The 16,794-nt window shown below is 56.4% G+C and overlaps 1 protein-coding gene across 3 annotated transcripts in view; it reads right to left on the bottom strand.

Annotated features, from left to right (window-relative positions):
* BCL9L (BCL9 like) overlaps nucleotides 1-12,163 on the bottom strand; it is a 46,525-nt gene extending 34,362 nt beyond the window's left edge. For 2 of the 3 annotated variants that reach the window (XM_062014022.1, XM_062014023.1), the window contains exon 1: nucleotides 12,089-12,163. The gene's annotated coding sequence lies outside the window, so the exon portion shown is untranslated. Of the gene's footprint in view, nucleotides 1-11,343; nucleotides 11,376-12,088 lie in introns of those variants that run through there. The other variant, XM_062014026.1, reaches the window with a different exon arrangement.
* Between the last annotated feature and the right edge of the window lie 4,631 nt (nucleotides 12,164-16,794).

The raw sequence follows: 16,794 nt of genomic DNA, 5'->3' as shown, positions 1-16,794 counted from the left end.
CTGGCTGGAGACCTGCCAAGGCGAGGGCTGCCTGTTTGAATTACAAGCCAGAACCGGGTAAGCATCACCTTTAATAAGCCTTTCCCCTCCATCAGGCACCCTGATTTTTTTCAGCTACGGCCTTGTGAGACGGAAGGCTGCTTGGAGCCGAGCCAGCACCCAGGAAACCACCATTTCAAGGTCCTGCAAAGGAGCCTGTAAGAGCAGAAGGGAGCTTTGGTCGGGCGTGCAGGGGGTGATGCAAAGAGCAGGCTGTTCACTGGGAAGCTGCTGCCGCTTGCCAGGAGGCAGTGGGGGAGGAGGCAGCAGATGTCCGCAGACAGCATTTGCCGAGAGCTTGCAGCACTCCAGCCCTTCGAGGGGAGGAAGGCGGCGGCTGATGCCGCTGCTGCTGCATTGTAATTGCACAGGACAAACACAACAGTCCGCCGAGAAAGCTTACATTGCCTTTCCCTCCGAGAACTGCTGCTTCAGCAGCAGGAAGTGGGAGTCCCAGGACCCTGGCTGGGGGTCACACAGACCTCAGCAGGACTGACGAGAGCCTTCAAGTGCAGGAGGAAAAAAACAGCCCTGCCACGAAAACTGCAAGACCCTTCCTCCCCAGGAAGCAGCGGCGGCTGCAAAGCCCAGCACGGCCACCACACCAAGGCTGAGGTGCACCTGGGTGACGGCCGCGTGCCACTGCTCATGAGCTGCCTTTCTTGCTGGCATATGCAACAGTCGGGCACTGACAGCCTGAGCCCAGGCAAGTGCCTGAGGACAGATGCACAGCAGACTCCTGGCAGAAAGAGGAAGAATCCAGGAGCTCTGGCTGCAGCCTCTCCCTTTGGGCAGTGGAATACCGGTGGTGACAGAGGCAAAAGGGGAGACCTCTTGCACTGAGAGGAGTCTGCATTCCCCCACACACTTTGCAGAGGACACAGAACAGGGCCACCAACGCCATAGCAGGCAGCCAGCGAGCCCAAGCCCAGTCATGCTGCTTTCGGTGGGAGCGCGAGGTTCATCGGGGCTCTGAGGAGGAGCCCACGTGGCTCTCGTTTCCTGCCTCTGGGCAGGGGAGGTTGGCTTCCTCCCCACAACACAGCGGTGAGGCCGACCAGGGGAGTGCTGCAACCAGCAGCTACCCCACAACCACCCTTCTGCCAGAGGTTTCATCCTGCACCCAGGATGGAGTGAGCCAGGTAGCATTGGTCTGACAAGATGTATAGTGGCTGGGAGCAGCACCTTAGAGAATTGGTCCCGTGACACTGGGACACCCGAGGGCAGCGGGGGGTCCTAGGCAAGCCATCCTCCCATCAGACAGTATCCTGACAGCTGCCAGGCTCTACACGACCCTCTCACTCACTCAATGCCCCGACTGTTGAAAAAGATCTTAAAATCCTCAGAAAAATCGTCGCTTGCCTGTCTCAGGTAGGAAAAACCCGACTTCAGACCGAGGGGTCTTTGGCTCATTAAGCTATGCCTCCCTCAGGCTTGTTGTTCAGATCAATCAAGCAGTTCCTGGGCTCCTCCTACAGCATGCTGAGATGCAGTCTGGCACTTGGGTCCACTTGAGTCCTCTTAAAATAAAAATTAATTGATATGCAAATCAGACAAGGCATGAGACCAGCCGAGCGGCCACGGGCAACGCGCAGATTCCCCACTGTTGGATGCTACAGTCCCAACTCCCCCCATGCCTCTCCTCCTTCCCAAGCCCAGGGTCAGCCATTATCCAGAGCAGGGAGGACCTTGAGATGCACACCTTGTGTGCAAATGGAAGCCTGGATGGCACATGTTCTTCTTGAGCCAGGTCCCAGCTCTGCCTCGTCCCCACCCTGGCTACCAGCATGTCTCATCTGGCAGGAGCGCTGCTAGGCTCTCAGCTCAAGCCACTTGCCCACAGTTTGAGTCTGCTAAGCAGGACAACAGAGCTGCTCCGGGCACGGTAACGCCTGTTCCCAGTGGGGAGGGAAGAAAGCAGAGAGAGAAACTAGAGCCTGGCCTCCTCACTATTGTGATTCTTCTGTCCATTTCCAAGAGAGATCAATTCTCTGCGTGGCTCTGACAGCCTTCCCAAACGTGTAGCAAGGAGCAACCACGGTCCCAGCCATCGCAGCACCCGTGGCCAGGACCAGCCACGAATCAAACAGCAGCCATCCAGGACCCTCAGGGTCCAGAGCCTGGAGGAAGGGCAACACCAAAACACAGCACTACTCTTGGACACGCTTGCCATGCCTCTTCCCACTTCCAACTAACCAACCCTCAACTACAGCTACCCTCTTCTGCAATCTTGTTTCAGCTTGAGGCTGGGTAAAGCAATTAACCTCTCCATCTGGTTGCAGTGAGGCAAATACGAAGCTCAGCATCACCACCCAGACAGGGAACATCAGCCCCGAGGGATGTCAACGTCGTCCCTTTCTGCCCGAAGGGCCTGGAGCACAGCACTGCCAGCATCAGTCCAAGAACTATGAGATCCTAGGCTGGCCGGTCGCCTTCACTGGTGTTAAACTTACACACTGTGGAGCTTTGGGGGCCTGTAGGCTGCTGCTGGGAGTTCAAAACTTGTGAAAGGCAGCCTATTACCACAACAGTCTTTGATTTGTTGTGTATGGGTCCATACCAGCACCGGGAAAACACCAGGAGCCCTTCAACTAAGAAGGGAAAAAAATACCAAACCCTGCTAATATAACTAATGTACTGTAATTACACTAGGACTTTGTGAAATTACTTTTGATTAAGAAGCATAATAAACTAAACATTAAACGTTTGCTGCCAGCAGCTGAGTGTCTGAGTGTTTCTCAGTTGCTGTACGGGGTGGGGGGTGGCTTCTCACGCTTAAGGTCCCGACCCCACAAATGCTCAGGTGTGCAAATCCCTGTCACTAAAACAACAAACACACCTGCAATATCAAGGCTAAAACTGCATTTACATAAAAATATCTCTACGCAGCAGGACAGCTCTTTCTGAAGCTCTACTTCAGACAAAGTAGCTCCTTCTTTATCAATAAAACATTTATGACTTCAGTTATGAGGAAAACTAGGTTTTGGAGGGGGTTTTGTTTGCTTGCTGGTTGTTTTTAAACAGGCATCAAACCACAGATTCAGACACCGAACATTGGGGGGTTATTTTTTTAAAAAAATAGCTTTTAAAGAGTAAGGAGCAGAACACACACTGACCTCTCCAACAGAGGCTGGCAGCCCTAGGCAGATCATTATTGAACCTCTGACCTGTGGAAGTGTTTTGGAAGGAAAGGTGCTACTGACTGAAGTAGAGTCGTACCTCCTGAACTTATCTGTTCTTCCTTCGGGTTTGCACTGTTCTCATGGCAAAGATGGTAAACGGTGCTTGGGACTTTTCTGTCACTGTGTCAAGGTCATGAGAAACAGGATTCCTCACCAAAAATCAGGAAACTAAATAAAAGTGTACAAAACCTACCCACTTCAGACACTCAAAACCAGATACAGGTGGATGGCATCACACAAATAAGTAACAACAGCAAAAAGGTATTTCACTAGGTTTTGAAGACTAAGTCCAGCAGCTCCCCACACTTTTGGAGCTCTGAGAACAAGCCGGGAGGGAGAAGCTCATCTCTGTGAGAAGCTAACAGTAGAGCCGTGCTTGCACTTCCCAGCAGCAGAGCAAAGGCGCTTGGCCTCCACTGTCAAACGCAATCTCATCCTCTGCCCGTGATCCCCGTGAAAGGAAAGGGGACATCTCACTCATTTTCCAGGTGGAGGAGGGGGCGCAGCCTCAGGGAGGTGCTTTCTCCTGCCCGACAGGGCAGAAAGCCAGGGATGGGTGGAGTAACAAAAAAAAGGGAGAGGAGGGCACGGTTGTGGTGACTGCATCCCTCTCTTAGGGCTGCCAGGCCTCCATAGGCTGCCAAATCAAATAGCCATCCAGAGCCACGCTCCTGACAGGCGTAACAGGCAAAGCCCTCAAAGCAGGGCTGGCACAAGGCTCCTTCCACACAGAGCCATCCCTGCCCATGTCTGATGCTCATCCACCACGACTGGCAGCAGCTGATGCCCACGGATCGTACAGAAACCTCGATCCCTCCCACTGAAGAAGCCCCACAACTCCCCAGGCTGCTGCAGTCTTACAGGCTCCAACCAACATCCCTGTCCTGGTCCCTGCAGGTGCCTTTTTACCACAGGAAAGGGATCTGGGACACCATGAGGACAAGCGAGGAGGATGGCGAGGACCAGCCCATACCCCCAGTGCCTCTTCGGATTGAAGCGCTTGTCAGGAGGTCAATGCTGCCATCAGTGGGCTCTGCTGAAGGAAACCAGACAAAGGCAAGAAGCAAGCAGACCTTCAGCACCTCACTGAGGGGGATTTTTCTAAAACTGAGGGCTCCCAGCTCCCTTCTCAGCGCTGTTTCACCAAGGGAAGGCAGGCAAGTCAGAGCTTATTTTGTGCCCTGGTTTCTCCTGCTATAACACAGTTGCTCAGCCAAAGGGGAAGATCACACAAGGCTGCCCTTTTGGGGTCAAATGTCGTGCTGGTGACACCTTCGTTCCCTCATTCCTGCACCCAGCAGCACCCTGCCTGGGCAGTCTGCCGTGCCCCATGACAGGGAGACCACCAGCCCAGCATCCAGTGGCAGTCCTTCCCGTGAGCCTCACGGACTGACACGCATCACATCCACACACAGGAGCCTCTGCCTGCGACCACAGTAACAACAAAACCTCTGCCATTCAGAAGAAGTCTGATTATCACAGATTGAGCAGCCAGTAGCTCTGCTGGCAGGGACGACCCAGAGCACTGCCTCCCCGTAGAAGAGGTGTTGCTCTCCCTTGGGAGAGCCTCGCAGGTCTCATTCCTGCTGCGTCCAGCTCGGGCAGGAGGCTCCGAGCCCACTCGCCCCTATCACTAGAAAGTATATATATCACAGTCCACAAAATCCTTCCTGTCTTCTTTTCCAAACCCATCTCACCCCCTCTCAGCTGGGACCCCCTCATAAAAGTAAGAAGAGACAGGCCTTTGCTGGCATTTCCTTTTTCTGAAAAGGCTGTAAAATTTTCCAAGCGTAGCCAGAGCCAGAGCAAAGTTTGTCAGGAGCTCAGCTCGTTAGGCGGCTGCTCAAGGAGCCCCGCGGGAGGCGCAGGCTACATAATTCAAAACAGCTTGGACCCTGGAAAAGAAAATAGAAACCAGGTTGCAAGAGTGAGGGGGGCAGCTCCAGCTCCAGCGTAACCCCTGCTCGTGGACCGCCCCAGCCACAGGGCTCGAGAGGAGCCCCAGCCCCAGCAGAGGTGCTGCGGCCAGCCCAAGAGGAGCTGGCACCAGGCGGAGGAAATTCCAGGCCTGTTGCTTCTGGCAGCCATGCCGGGCCCTGGCTAGGACCTAGGCAACCTAGAAACTGGCTACTCAGCAATTTTCTTGCTATCCAGAGGGCTTGTTTCTGAACCACAGTTTGTCTTCCCCCTCCCTGCATTGCAGCCTGAGAGGCAGGGAACACCAGAGGCAAAAAAAGGCTTTGCTCAAAAGCTCTTGTGACCAAGGTCTCCCCCAAACCGTTCCACTCTGGGAGAGAGTCTGGAGCTGCTGCCGTTCCCCTCATTGCATGGAGGGGCGGGGAGAGCAGAGGAAACTTGCTTGGACCAGCCCTAGGTCTCCCAAGTTCCTTTTGCTCCTTGCCAGAGAAAAGTTCAAACAAGGCTGCACAGAGGCAGGACACAGGCAGCTTTCAGCCCAGCCTAACTGCCGCGCTTGAGGCTCGCCTGTGGCCGGACCCACTCCGATCAGGCCCCGTCTGGCCTGATCCTCTGCTGCAGAGTGGCGCTGGAACGAATCCTGCTGAGGAAGCGGTGAAAGCTCCAGTGCTGCAGGGGTTTCCACAGCCTTGGCCAGCTTATGCTGTCAGGGAGGGTCACCGAGAGATGCAGCCCTTGCTCTCAGCTCCCCATCCAGCTCCTCGCTGCCCTGAGTGTGGAGACCTACAGGGTGGCTACTCAGGACCCTTGCAAACACCGTTCTAAGCGTCAGCATCCTCTACCAATTTCATCCTCACACTGTGCCTTTCCCAAGAAGCCAGGAGCCTAGCACCAAGTAACAACAGAACAAAGCAACAGTGGCTGTAGCCGCTGCTGAAACCCCTTTCAAAGGGCAGCACAACTATTCACCGATATGCAGTTATTTAGCAGGGCCCTTCTGCCAAAGATGGTGTTAGGAATACATTTTATATTAGGAAGATTGAAATGCTAAGAGTCCCTGATGGGACAGTTACCAGGTCCTGGGTGGCAAGTCAAATGACACCATCCATGAAGCCAGCTTCAGGATAGGACACACTAAAAACAGAGAGAAGTGGTTTCCCTCGACTTGAACCCTTGAGACAAACCTGTGTGCGACTCTCCAAACAAGAGCACGGTATTCTCTGCAGAGTGCACACTGGATGAGAACCACTGTGCTCCTCAGAGAACTGGACACTCATCTCTCTGGCCAGAGACACAGTTTGTGACTTCTTCTGTAACTACACCAGTTGTAGCTTTCTAACATTGTTTTCAGCTGGGCAGTTCCTGGAGATGACACACACAGTGACTGGAAAGCTCACAGACCCACCGAGCATTGAGGATGCTTCACAAGAGAAGCTCCTGACCTGCAGCTTCTCAGGGGGCTGGAAAATCTTCTGCAGAACCCTCAAAACCTCCTCCGGCCCGTGACAGTGCAGGACATCGCTACTGCCCAAGGCTGCAAGACACCCAAGGCGCAGGAGACACACTGCTCACACAGACCCTGGCAGAGCCTGGCATTTCCTCTGCTTACATTTCGAGAAGCACGGAGTCTGTAAACAGTCGGTGTCGTGAAGTATCTTTTACACAAACTATATCCTGGCCTGTTCCTGTCCTCGGCCACTGCAGTAAACAGCTAAGCAAGGAAAAGGAAAGCTGCTCAGCTGAGCTGTGACAGGAGGCGCAGCGCAACCGCACACAGCATTGCTCCAGATAGCTCTCCCGCGAGGAGGAAGCGCTCAGTAGCAGCAAGGATGGGGAGGACAGAGCAATGGGAGAGGCAAGGTTAAAGGGAGAAAAAAATCCTCCAAAAACTACACTGTAGAAAACCAACCCAAGCAGCAGGCTGAAGAGGCAGGATGAAGCAGGGGTGTACAGCCCTCCTGCTCCCTAGCAGGTCAGTCTTGTGGCCACCCACGTACTTTGGGGAGAGGGAAGACCAGTAGGCATAGGCAGGAACAAGGAGCACTCTGTGGTTTTGCTTGGTATTTCAGGCCATCTCTCACACAGGAGGAGCTCCGCTTTGCTTTCCAAGTCTCGCCCTCTTTGGCACGGATCACAAACCTGGCTCCTGGCCCAGGATTTGGCTCCAGCAGAGCTCCTCACCAAACAGGGTGACGCCCCACCTCTGGGCACAGCACACAACCCAGTTTTTAAGCCATCTTGAGGCTATTACCCCTGCATCAGAAGAGGCTCCCCATCATCCCTGAGCTGGGACTCAAGGCATCTTGAGTCGCAGCTGAAAAAGGCCAGACCTCAAACCTAGCTCCTACTCTTGCCTGTGGACAAAGCACTGTTTTCTACATCAGTTCTGGCCAAAGTTGGCAGACAATCTGCCTGCATTGGGGAAGCGCAGTCTCCCAAAGACGCTGAGGCACAGCTGGCACGTTCCTCTGCCTGCAGCTGCCCAGAACAACGCGGTAGCATGAGGCCAGGTGAAGGCCCTGCCCTCTCATCACCGGCAGCCTGAAGGGGCTGGAAACCATTGCCTGATGCACCCGTCTGGCAGCTCAGACACATACTGGGATACAAGGGAGCCCCTTGTGCCCAGACACCAGCGACCGCCAAAGTAGCAGCCCATCTCCCTAGAGAGCTGAGCAAGTGGGACACAGATCTCGCCCCCCTGGCTGCGCCCAGCCTGGACACACACCTAGCGATAGCCCAACTGGTTTCCACTGATCTCTTCGGGGTGCTGTGGCCCATCATCCTCAGGCAGCTTTCCCCAGCACAGGGTTGTGGCCAGCAACAAGAGGGGCAGCAGGAGTACCAGGTGAGAAGGGAGGTCCAGGACCGAGCGAGCAGTCAAGACACGCAACACAGAGCCAGTGAGGACACCTGACAGCAGTGCAACCATTCCCAAGTCTCAATGCAGGCTTCAGATAGACGTACTGGGCCAGCCCACGCTCTGTCTGGCCGCACCAGGCACCAGGCTGCCCAGGGCACCAACCAGCACAGCTCTGCTTGCCAAGGACACGGGGAGTGCGCAGGGCTCCTGGCAAGTTGCCCCTCTGTAGTGTGGCTCTCCCTTAAATAAAAAGCAGGTGCCAGTGACACTGTTTCCTTTACGCTGGCTCCTGCCCAGTCCGGCCCTGGTGGCAACTGCAAACGCCACCACGAATTGGTCCCAATTAGAACAAAATCCATCACCACTCCGCCTTTGAGTTTCAAAGAAAATCAGGTAGGAAGAAAACAAAACCAGCTCCTCACTCCCACAAAGGGCCTGGTGCCAAGCAGATGACCTGGAACATGCACTACAGAAGGAGGAAGGGTGCCTCTCATCCACGCCACGTGGTCTGGCTGGTGCTGCCTCCCGCGGAGAGGCCAAGCAAGGGCAAAATACAGCAACAGAAACCATTCCTGACAACCCCTGGTAACGGTCCCCTGGTACCTTCCTTCTGGGTGTGCCAGGGATGGTGCTCTCAGAAGGGATGCTAAACCAGAGGAGCGAAGACTGACCTGCCAGAAAGCAGCAAGTGGCTTCAAAACAGAAGTCGGCAAGAACCGAGGAACAATGTTTTGGCCATTCTTAGCCCCCGCAACACACAGAACTGCTGGAAACGTGCAACTGAGAAGCAAAGCAGCTGCAAAGTCTCCCATGCCCCTGGCAGCAAGATGGGTGTATTTTATCACAGCTTCTGCACTACAAGAAACCTCCTGGGGTAGTTTTAATCTCATGGAGATCAATTACAAATTTCCCTGGAAATACAGAACCACACACCAGGTCACCCGAACATGTATTTCCCAGTCAACATCTCCCTGGGAGGAAAGGAGAGCCGAGCGACACTGAGTCCTGACCTGCATTCTATTTTGATTTGCCAGAAGAGTCATGCTGGCAATCCTCCTAGCGCTTTGCCAATGCAGCTTAAATAACGCTGACAAAATATTGCCGCATCCGTACACCATATCGCTGGGACATCTCTAGCCCTCATTATATCACACACCCATGTACCACTTTTCCTCTTCAAAATGCCCCAAGAGCAAGTCTCAAATGTAGCACGACTCTCCTATGCTCTGCCTCATCTGCTCTCCCTCATCCAGGGTGCTGGCAGGATGCGAGTATTTCCCAAAAGAGCAACAGCACCAGGAAAACCACATTTGTGGGGCAAACTCTGGGCTTGCGCTCGGCTTAGACCCCGCTCACAGGTGGAGCACAGTCCTGGTGTATTCTTAGATAGGAAGAGCACACTTGTGACATTCCACAGGGAAATCGCTTCTCCAGAAGAGGTCTGCTTGGAGGTTCGTTAGCCAGGGTACTTAAAACTTGATAGAGCCCTATGGAATTAAGGGCTCGAAGTCAGCCTGCGCCATCCCCAGGAAACGGCCAGGCCCAAGCAGCTTAAAGCCCATCATAGCAGCTGGAACACGCAACTGGTGCCAGCAAGAGCACATCTGGACCTTGTGGGGACAGAGAGAGATACTCAAGCACTCCAGTGGCAAACAACTTTCACTCTTAGCGGTAAAAATGAGGGTAAGCCACAGCCAGAAATGCCTCTACAGCAGCAAGAAAGAGCTATCAGTTGGGACACAGCTGATGCTCCTCGCAGAGGGAACCGAGAGCCCCCTACACATGACAAGTGCTGCCAGAGGGAGAGTGCTCACAACATTTCAGCAAGAAAGAACAGCACTGGTGAGAAGGAAAAGCAAAGCTTTTCACCTGACCGAAACAGCCAGTATGGAGGACACAATGCCAGCTAGGTCAATGACTCAACAGAGAAGTCAAAGACCAAGTTCAGCTTGGACCTTAGGGACTTTGAGCCAGCACAAGCAAATCCCACAGCTCTATGGGCTAGAGTTAGCCTGGAGCTGAAGTGCAAGTCCAGTGCATTCTAAGCAGCTGCCCTGGAGCAGCATATCCCAGCAAGCTCAGTACTTCCAGTCTTGTGATGGCCCAATCGCTTCACGTGGAGGTCTGTCCCCTCTGTCACACAGTGGCCAAACACACACCTTCCAACAGCAGCCCAGCAAGCTGCAAAAGGCAGAGGGCTTTAAAGTACAAAACAGAACTGCTTTACTTTCTTCGACTGAACAAGTGTGGCTTCAAGTTTCTGAGTAATCTTTCTTCTAGCTGATGCCTGTTTTTATCTCCAGTGAGAAAGGGGTAAGTCTGGAAAGGAGAGGGACTCCCAGGGGCAGGGAGACATAGTAACACCTACAACATTGCAGGGTAAAAAACACCAAGCAGCACGAAGATACAGGTGAGGGTGGTGGTGAGTCTCCAATCACATCATCTGCCCAGCTAAAATGGCAAAATGCACATTAAAAACCAGACAAAATGGTTCTAGAGCACTCAGGGTGCGAATGCTCTGGAAGAAGCCCCCAATGAAAATGACAATTGCTGTGGAGACAGCATGCTGATCCACTCATTTTTCTACCAAGGAGAAAAAGGATCAGGCAACAATGTTGACCTGCTAATATTTTGCACGGGAACCTTGGGTGGCTGTCACATACCAATGTCTGGCAGCAGCCAGAGTTATCGTGAGCACCAAACCCAAAGAAGGGCTTGCTTCAGCACTGTCACAGACCCGACACATGATCTTGGGCAAATCACTTCCACGACAACTCACTTTTCTTATCCCTCCTGCCACCAAAGTACCAAAACAAGGCACACAGGCATCCCTTTGCCTAGACCTGGCAGCTGACGGATGGAAAGAGTTGCACATCGTTCCTGCATGCCTGGCATGAAATAGCGCTTGGGCAGCGCAATGAGTGGCAGCCACATTCGTGGACCCTGCAGGTCAAGAGCACGTGGCTAATCTGCCGTAGCAGCACTCTGCAGGGATGCACCGCAGCCCAAGGTCTGTCCTCCATGCCACACTGCCAGGGGCCCTGCACAGCCAGGACAAAACCATATGACACTGCAGCTCGAGACCCTGTCAAACAGCACTGCCCCCGAGGCGTGCAGACGCTGCACACCAAAACACAACAGCCTGCCCTGTCATGTAGCATTACTTATGTGTTCAGATATGCATCCTTCTCACATTTCTACTCCAGCAAGTGGTTGCTAGCAGAGCGAGGCTAGGACGAGTTCACCACCTGCTAAAGACTCGTCCGTAATACAACGCAGGGAAGGGTTTGTTACATTGGTTCCTTTCCATGCGTAAGGAAAGCATATAGGCACAGTGTTTCTTACCCTCTTTCCTGCAGGCTGACCACATACTTGGTTTCCCTCAGGACAGCCCAGATATCCATCACGTAGGACACGGCAAAGAGAGGGGAGAGGTCTCTCCTGACATTTAGGATGGGCCCTGACAGGAACCTTCACTTAAGCCTCCCGTGAAACGTGGCAAATCCAGATACAGGAATCACGTTCCAATCCTCCCTGGGACTTCAAGAGCAGTGATAACGCCTTACAAAACCCAGAGCCGCCTAAGTAAAAGCAGGCACAGTACAATTAAGTTCTTTGGCCCTGCAGAAATGACCCACGGCCCGGGAAGAGCAGTCCCCAAAACGTACGAGCAAAGCAGGAAGAGCCACGCGGACCGGGGTTGACGTCCAAGCCGTGCCCAGGGAAGGTGAGAGCACTGACAGCACATCTCCTGCCAGCGCAGGCTGCCGGCCAGTCTCCACCAGGCTAGAGCGCGGGCGCCAGGGGCATAGACCCGCGTGGGGAGCGCCCGGCAGGCCAAGCCGTGCCCAGCGTCGTCTCCCCTCCAAGTTCTCGCCGCTCCCACCCGCAGCCCGCGCCGCCCCCACGGGAACCGTGGCACCGCAGCGCCCCGGGACGCGCGCGGCTGACAGCCCCGAGGCGGGCCCGGCCGCCGCCGCGGGCTGCGCGGAGCGTGGAGGAGGGCGGGGGGCAGAGAGCAGAGCGGAGCCCCGGCCCCCCGGGGCGGAACAATGGGGCGGCGCCCGCCCGGGCCCGGCGGGGCACTCACCTCGGCGGCGCGGCTCAGGGCAGGCCGGGCGAGCTCGCCGGGGCGGCGCGGCGCGGCTCCGCGGGCTGCTGAGGGCCGGCCGGCGGCGCGGGGCCGGCGGCGCGGGCCGCGCTCATGGCTCGGCCGCCCGCCGCGGGGCGCGGGGCCGGGGCCGGCGCCGCCGGCGGAGCCCCCCGCCCCGCTGCGCCGCTCCTTCCGCCGGCGGCGGCTCCAGCCCGCGCCCGCCGGCGGGGGTGGGCGTCCGGCCGCGGCGGGCCCCGGCTGCCCGCCCGGCCCCGGGCCGCGGGCGGCTTCCCCGCGCTGCGGCGGGCGGCCGGGCGCGGGCGGCGGGCTGCGGTGCCGGCGGGCGCGGCGGCCCGGGCGCGGGCGGGGACGCCGTGGCGAGGGGCGAGGCGCTGCGTGCCGAGTGCTCCTTTCTCCGCCGGAGCCTGAATAATCATTTGGAGAAACAGGATCATTCACTTTCCTCCGAGCGCGGAGCCAGGCGCTGCCCTGTCAAAATAAAAGCCCCGCGCGCTGATTAACCGCTTCCTGGTCGCGGGCGCTCCGCCGGCCGCCCAGCGGCCTGCCGGGGACCAGCACCGCGCCGCCGGCGCCGGGACCGGCTCCGCGTTCGTCAGCGGCACCTGGGCCTGTGGAGGGGAGATGCCGTCTTCCTGCCAGGGCCCATCCAGGTACGTGAGACGCTGCACACCCTCGGGTACGCTGGCACCCGAGTCTCGGCACCGCGGGCACGCAGCAGTACCGCATCCCGGACTTTGCCACGGCGGCACCTGGACTACTCCTACCGAGCTTCACTCCGCCCGGATTTATCAGCCTGCAAGTCTCTGATTTCGGTCGCGCTGGTACCCTGCTCTTCAGCCACACTGTGCTACGGTGATCCCACACCTCAGCCCCTCTCTGCCACATCTCCCAGAGCCTGCGCACGCGACGCATAAGAGTCGGCCTGCCCCAGCACCTAGGAAGGCCAGAATGACACTGTCTTTCCCAACAAGTTTTCCCAGAGTTTACCATCCTCTTTTTCCTGAGCAACAGCCTCCGTCAACAGCTCCACCGGGGTGGGAGTGACTGGAGCAGGGAGAGGCAGATGAGACCCGAGAAGCAGAGGGACACAGGAGGCAAGAGTGCTGGAAACAGACGGGTACAAGCTCAGGGGGAAATAGCATCCATCTCAGACACACCGTTTGTTTCAGCAGGGCAGCAGAGCGCAGCCCTCCACTGACCTCAGGAGCCGCAGCCTGACTGGAGGCCGCTGTGGTTGCTGCTGCTGCTGCTACAGGCGAGCAGGATGCAGCTGAGAGAGGACACAGCTGGCTCAGTGTCTGTCTGTGCTCTTTGCCTGCTCCCTCCCCCTCGCAAGCAGGAGGGAGCCGCACAAGTGCACACGCACACCAGGCTCGTCAGCCAGTCCACTCACTTCTGGATGATGCCAGCAGCATCCTAACCAGGATGTGTCACCTTCCTGTCTGCAGCACACTAACGACTCAGGGGTGGGTTGGGAAGAGAGGGCTGGCGGCAGGGACCACTTGGCAATGTCGCTGAACATTGCAGAGCTGAAGAGGGCCCGGGGACAAGCAAGCCCTCTGGCTGATGAGAAGCAGCAGCCCTGGTCGAAAATGAACATGCACCTGGCCTTCCCTCCCTCTCTGCCGCTGCCAGACCCGGACACCCACTCAGTCGGCCAGCCCTGGCCCGGGGCAACGAGACCAGCGTGCCCCAGGGAAGCAGCAGCAGGAGCAGAGGCGGCAGGGACAGGGTGGGGTGAGGGGGACACAAACACCGCACACACACACACAACACATACACCCCCCCAGCACCGGCGCAGCGGCGGGGCGTGCGGCAGCGCCCCCTGCCGAGGCGCGGGCTGCCGGCGGCGCGGGGCGGGGCGGGCGGCCGAGCGCCCCCTGCGGCCGCGCCAGTGCCCGTTTCCCTGGGAGCGGTGGCGCGCGGCGGCTCCCGCAGCCCACCGGAGACACGGGACCCCGGTCTCTGAAGGCGCCTCCGCCCCCGGTACGAGTGGCTTCGCCCGTCTCGGCAGTGCCCAGGGAATGCAGCCGAGGCTGCGGCAGGCGGGGGGGCGGCGTGCGGGTGCCTGGGTGTTCCTGGTGGGGGACAGTAGGCTGTGCGGGTGGGTGGTCACCGGGGACCTCTTTGCAGAAACCAACATGGAGCATCGTTTGCTTATACCAACCACCCAACCATACCCTGATGTACCCCCTCCCAGGGACTGAGGAGCAGAAAGGCTGTGTAACTCCCAAGTGTCTCAGAGCAAGCAGTGACGTATTTACAAGGTTTCATCCTTCCCAGTAGCAGCACTGAGCTCTCATCCCTGCAGACAGCATGCACAGGTGCAGCAGGTTAAAGACAGTGCCCGAGCACCACTGTCTGGTGCAACAGCTCAGTGCCAGGGTCAGCCTGACAGCTCCTTCCCTCCAGCCATGTCTGGTGCAGAGGGGACGTGCAGAGACACCTGTCCTCCAGGCTCTCTGGCTGCCTCTCCCTCCGTGCGGCCTCCTGAGCTTTCTACATCACAGCCCCTCGCATCTCTCCCAGCCTGCACACATGAAAGTGGCAGAGCAAGACTGGGAAAGGTCAGCAGGAGGACCAGCGGCTGCCAGCTCAGCGCTGAACCTCTATCTTTAATTAACTTCTGCTGGGCTACCTGCCCTCCCTACACTTGACTCCGACTCCCAGTCTCCTCTTCCCTCCTCTATCATTACACCCACACTAGGAAACACAGGGAGGGGAAGAGATGGTGAAGCAGAGTCCTTGGAGCTCCTCAAAGCCTCCATCTGCCAACACCACCATGGCAGCAGCTCATCCCAGGAGCTGCCTGGTACATCAGCACATTAGTGAGCCCCTGGCTGAGACTGGCTGTTACGTACACCTCCCTTGCACAGGGTTTTCCTGCCTTTGGGATTGTCATGAATTTGGCCCAAAAGACCACGATTAGCCTCAAGTACCAAACATCTAAGGATTGCCAAAAGGCAGGGAGAGCTTAATTGCTGCTTAAGGTTCAGGACAAAACAGACCAGGCTACTCAGCTTGGGGAAGGAAACAGAAAATAATTTCATGCAACACCAACTAAAATATAACTATAAAACCCCAAAACATAACAAACATAACAACACAGAGTGGTACAGTGATGAAGAGTCCGACCAGCCCTTTAAGAACCACTTTCTCCCCACCCCTCCCCTCTTCCCAGGCTCAGAGCCTGGTGTTTTTACCTCCTCCCCCCATGAACAGCCCAGGGGGACAGGGAGTGGGGGTTTCAGTCAGTCCATTCCTGATGGCTTCTGCCGTTTGCCTCTCCTCAGGGCAGGTGGGCTCCGCACCCATCCTCCCTGCAAGTCTGTGGGGTACCTCACACACACAGCCCTGCACGGGCTGCTCTGACCCGCGTTTATCACAAAGGCTGCAGCTCCTCTCTGCCTCTCGTGTGGGGCTGCTCTGCGGCTCACAGGCTCCAGCACAGCCTGTGCCATGGCCCCTCCTCACACAGTCCCTCGCCCGTCAAGGACCACTCACACGGAGCTGCTGGTGGCTCTCTGTCCTGCCATGGCCCTGCATGGGTTGCAGGGGTACAGCCTGCATTCTCACCATGGCTTGCAGAGGGGTCTCTGGTCTGGTGCTCCTCCTTCCTTCTTCTTTTTCTGACTGTGGGGTCCGTGTGGTCACCTCCATCTTGTATCACTCTGACACCTCCTACCAGCACTTCAAATTCTTGTCCCTAAATAGTGATCGCAGAGGCACCGGATTGGCCCAGCCAGGCCAGAGCTGGGTCTGAACCCATGAACTCTTCTCTGGGTCTTCACTGCAACCCCCTCCCCCTGTTACCAAGCAGGTTTAGCTCCTTGCTAAACCATGACAGGGATGCAGAACATCCACCGAGGAGATCAAAAGTCTCCCTTCCGAAGTAGTTAAGGGCCAAGAGTGAGCCATCTATGGCGGTGACTCCAGCCTTCACTGGGAAGAACTGGAACCAGCCACCCAGAAGCTCCTGCTGTGTTCCACCTCTGTGGAACAGAGAGAAGAGTTGGTCACAGGACCAGAAGGTTGCATGTGTCTGGAGTTCATGGAAGCTGCGTCCCAAGCTGCCTCCAAGAGACTTGTTTGTTGCATTGCCTATCCAGAACACCAGACTCAAGCTCAGACCTTTGCAAGACCCTGTGTGCAAGGCCCTCATTACACTTATGAAAATGATTAATTCGGTCCATTTAACTATACTGGAATTAATGATGTGACTCAGTCAGAGCTGCCTCTCTGTGAAGCATTTCTCCCGTGGCTCACTCCAGTCCCAGACCAATCCGCAGCAGCGGCCCCAGGGACAGAAGAGCTCGGATAAACTGAGATGAAGGAAATTACTCTGGGGCTGCAAAGTGCCTGGTTCAGAAGCCCTTCGCTTTGTTGGTCCATGCAGCAAGGAGCTGGTGGCAGCTCCACGGTTAAATCTACAGACCTGGCACACAGACTCATCCCATGTTTCCCCAGGAAGGCAGAGGTCCAGTGAGGAGGTGGAAGAACTTATGTTACTGCTGCAGAGGTAGACTCTAGCCTGAAAACAAGTGTTTTCAACTCTCCCCATGCCACCCTCAGTCCTGCCCATCCCCACACAGACTCCTGGCCAGCACCCTCTTCTCCCCTCATACACCAGCACAGATGCTATATCACAGTCTCACAAATCCCTGCCGTGCCTCCATCTCCAT

The sequence above is a fragment of the Colius striatus genome, chromosome 23 (genome assembly GCF_028858725.1).
Source record: "Colius striatus isolate bColStr4 chromosome 23, bColStr4.1.hap1, whole genome shotgun sequence".
In the NCBI taxonomy this organism is placed as follows: Eukaryota; Metazoa; Chordata; class Aves; order Coliiformes; family Coliidae; genus Colius; species Colius striatus.
This window is presented reverse-complemented; position numbering and strand designations above follow the sequence as displayed.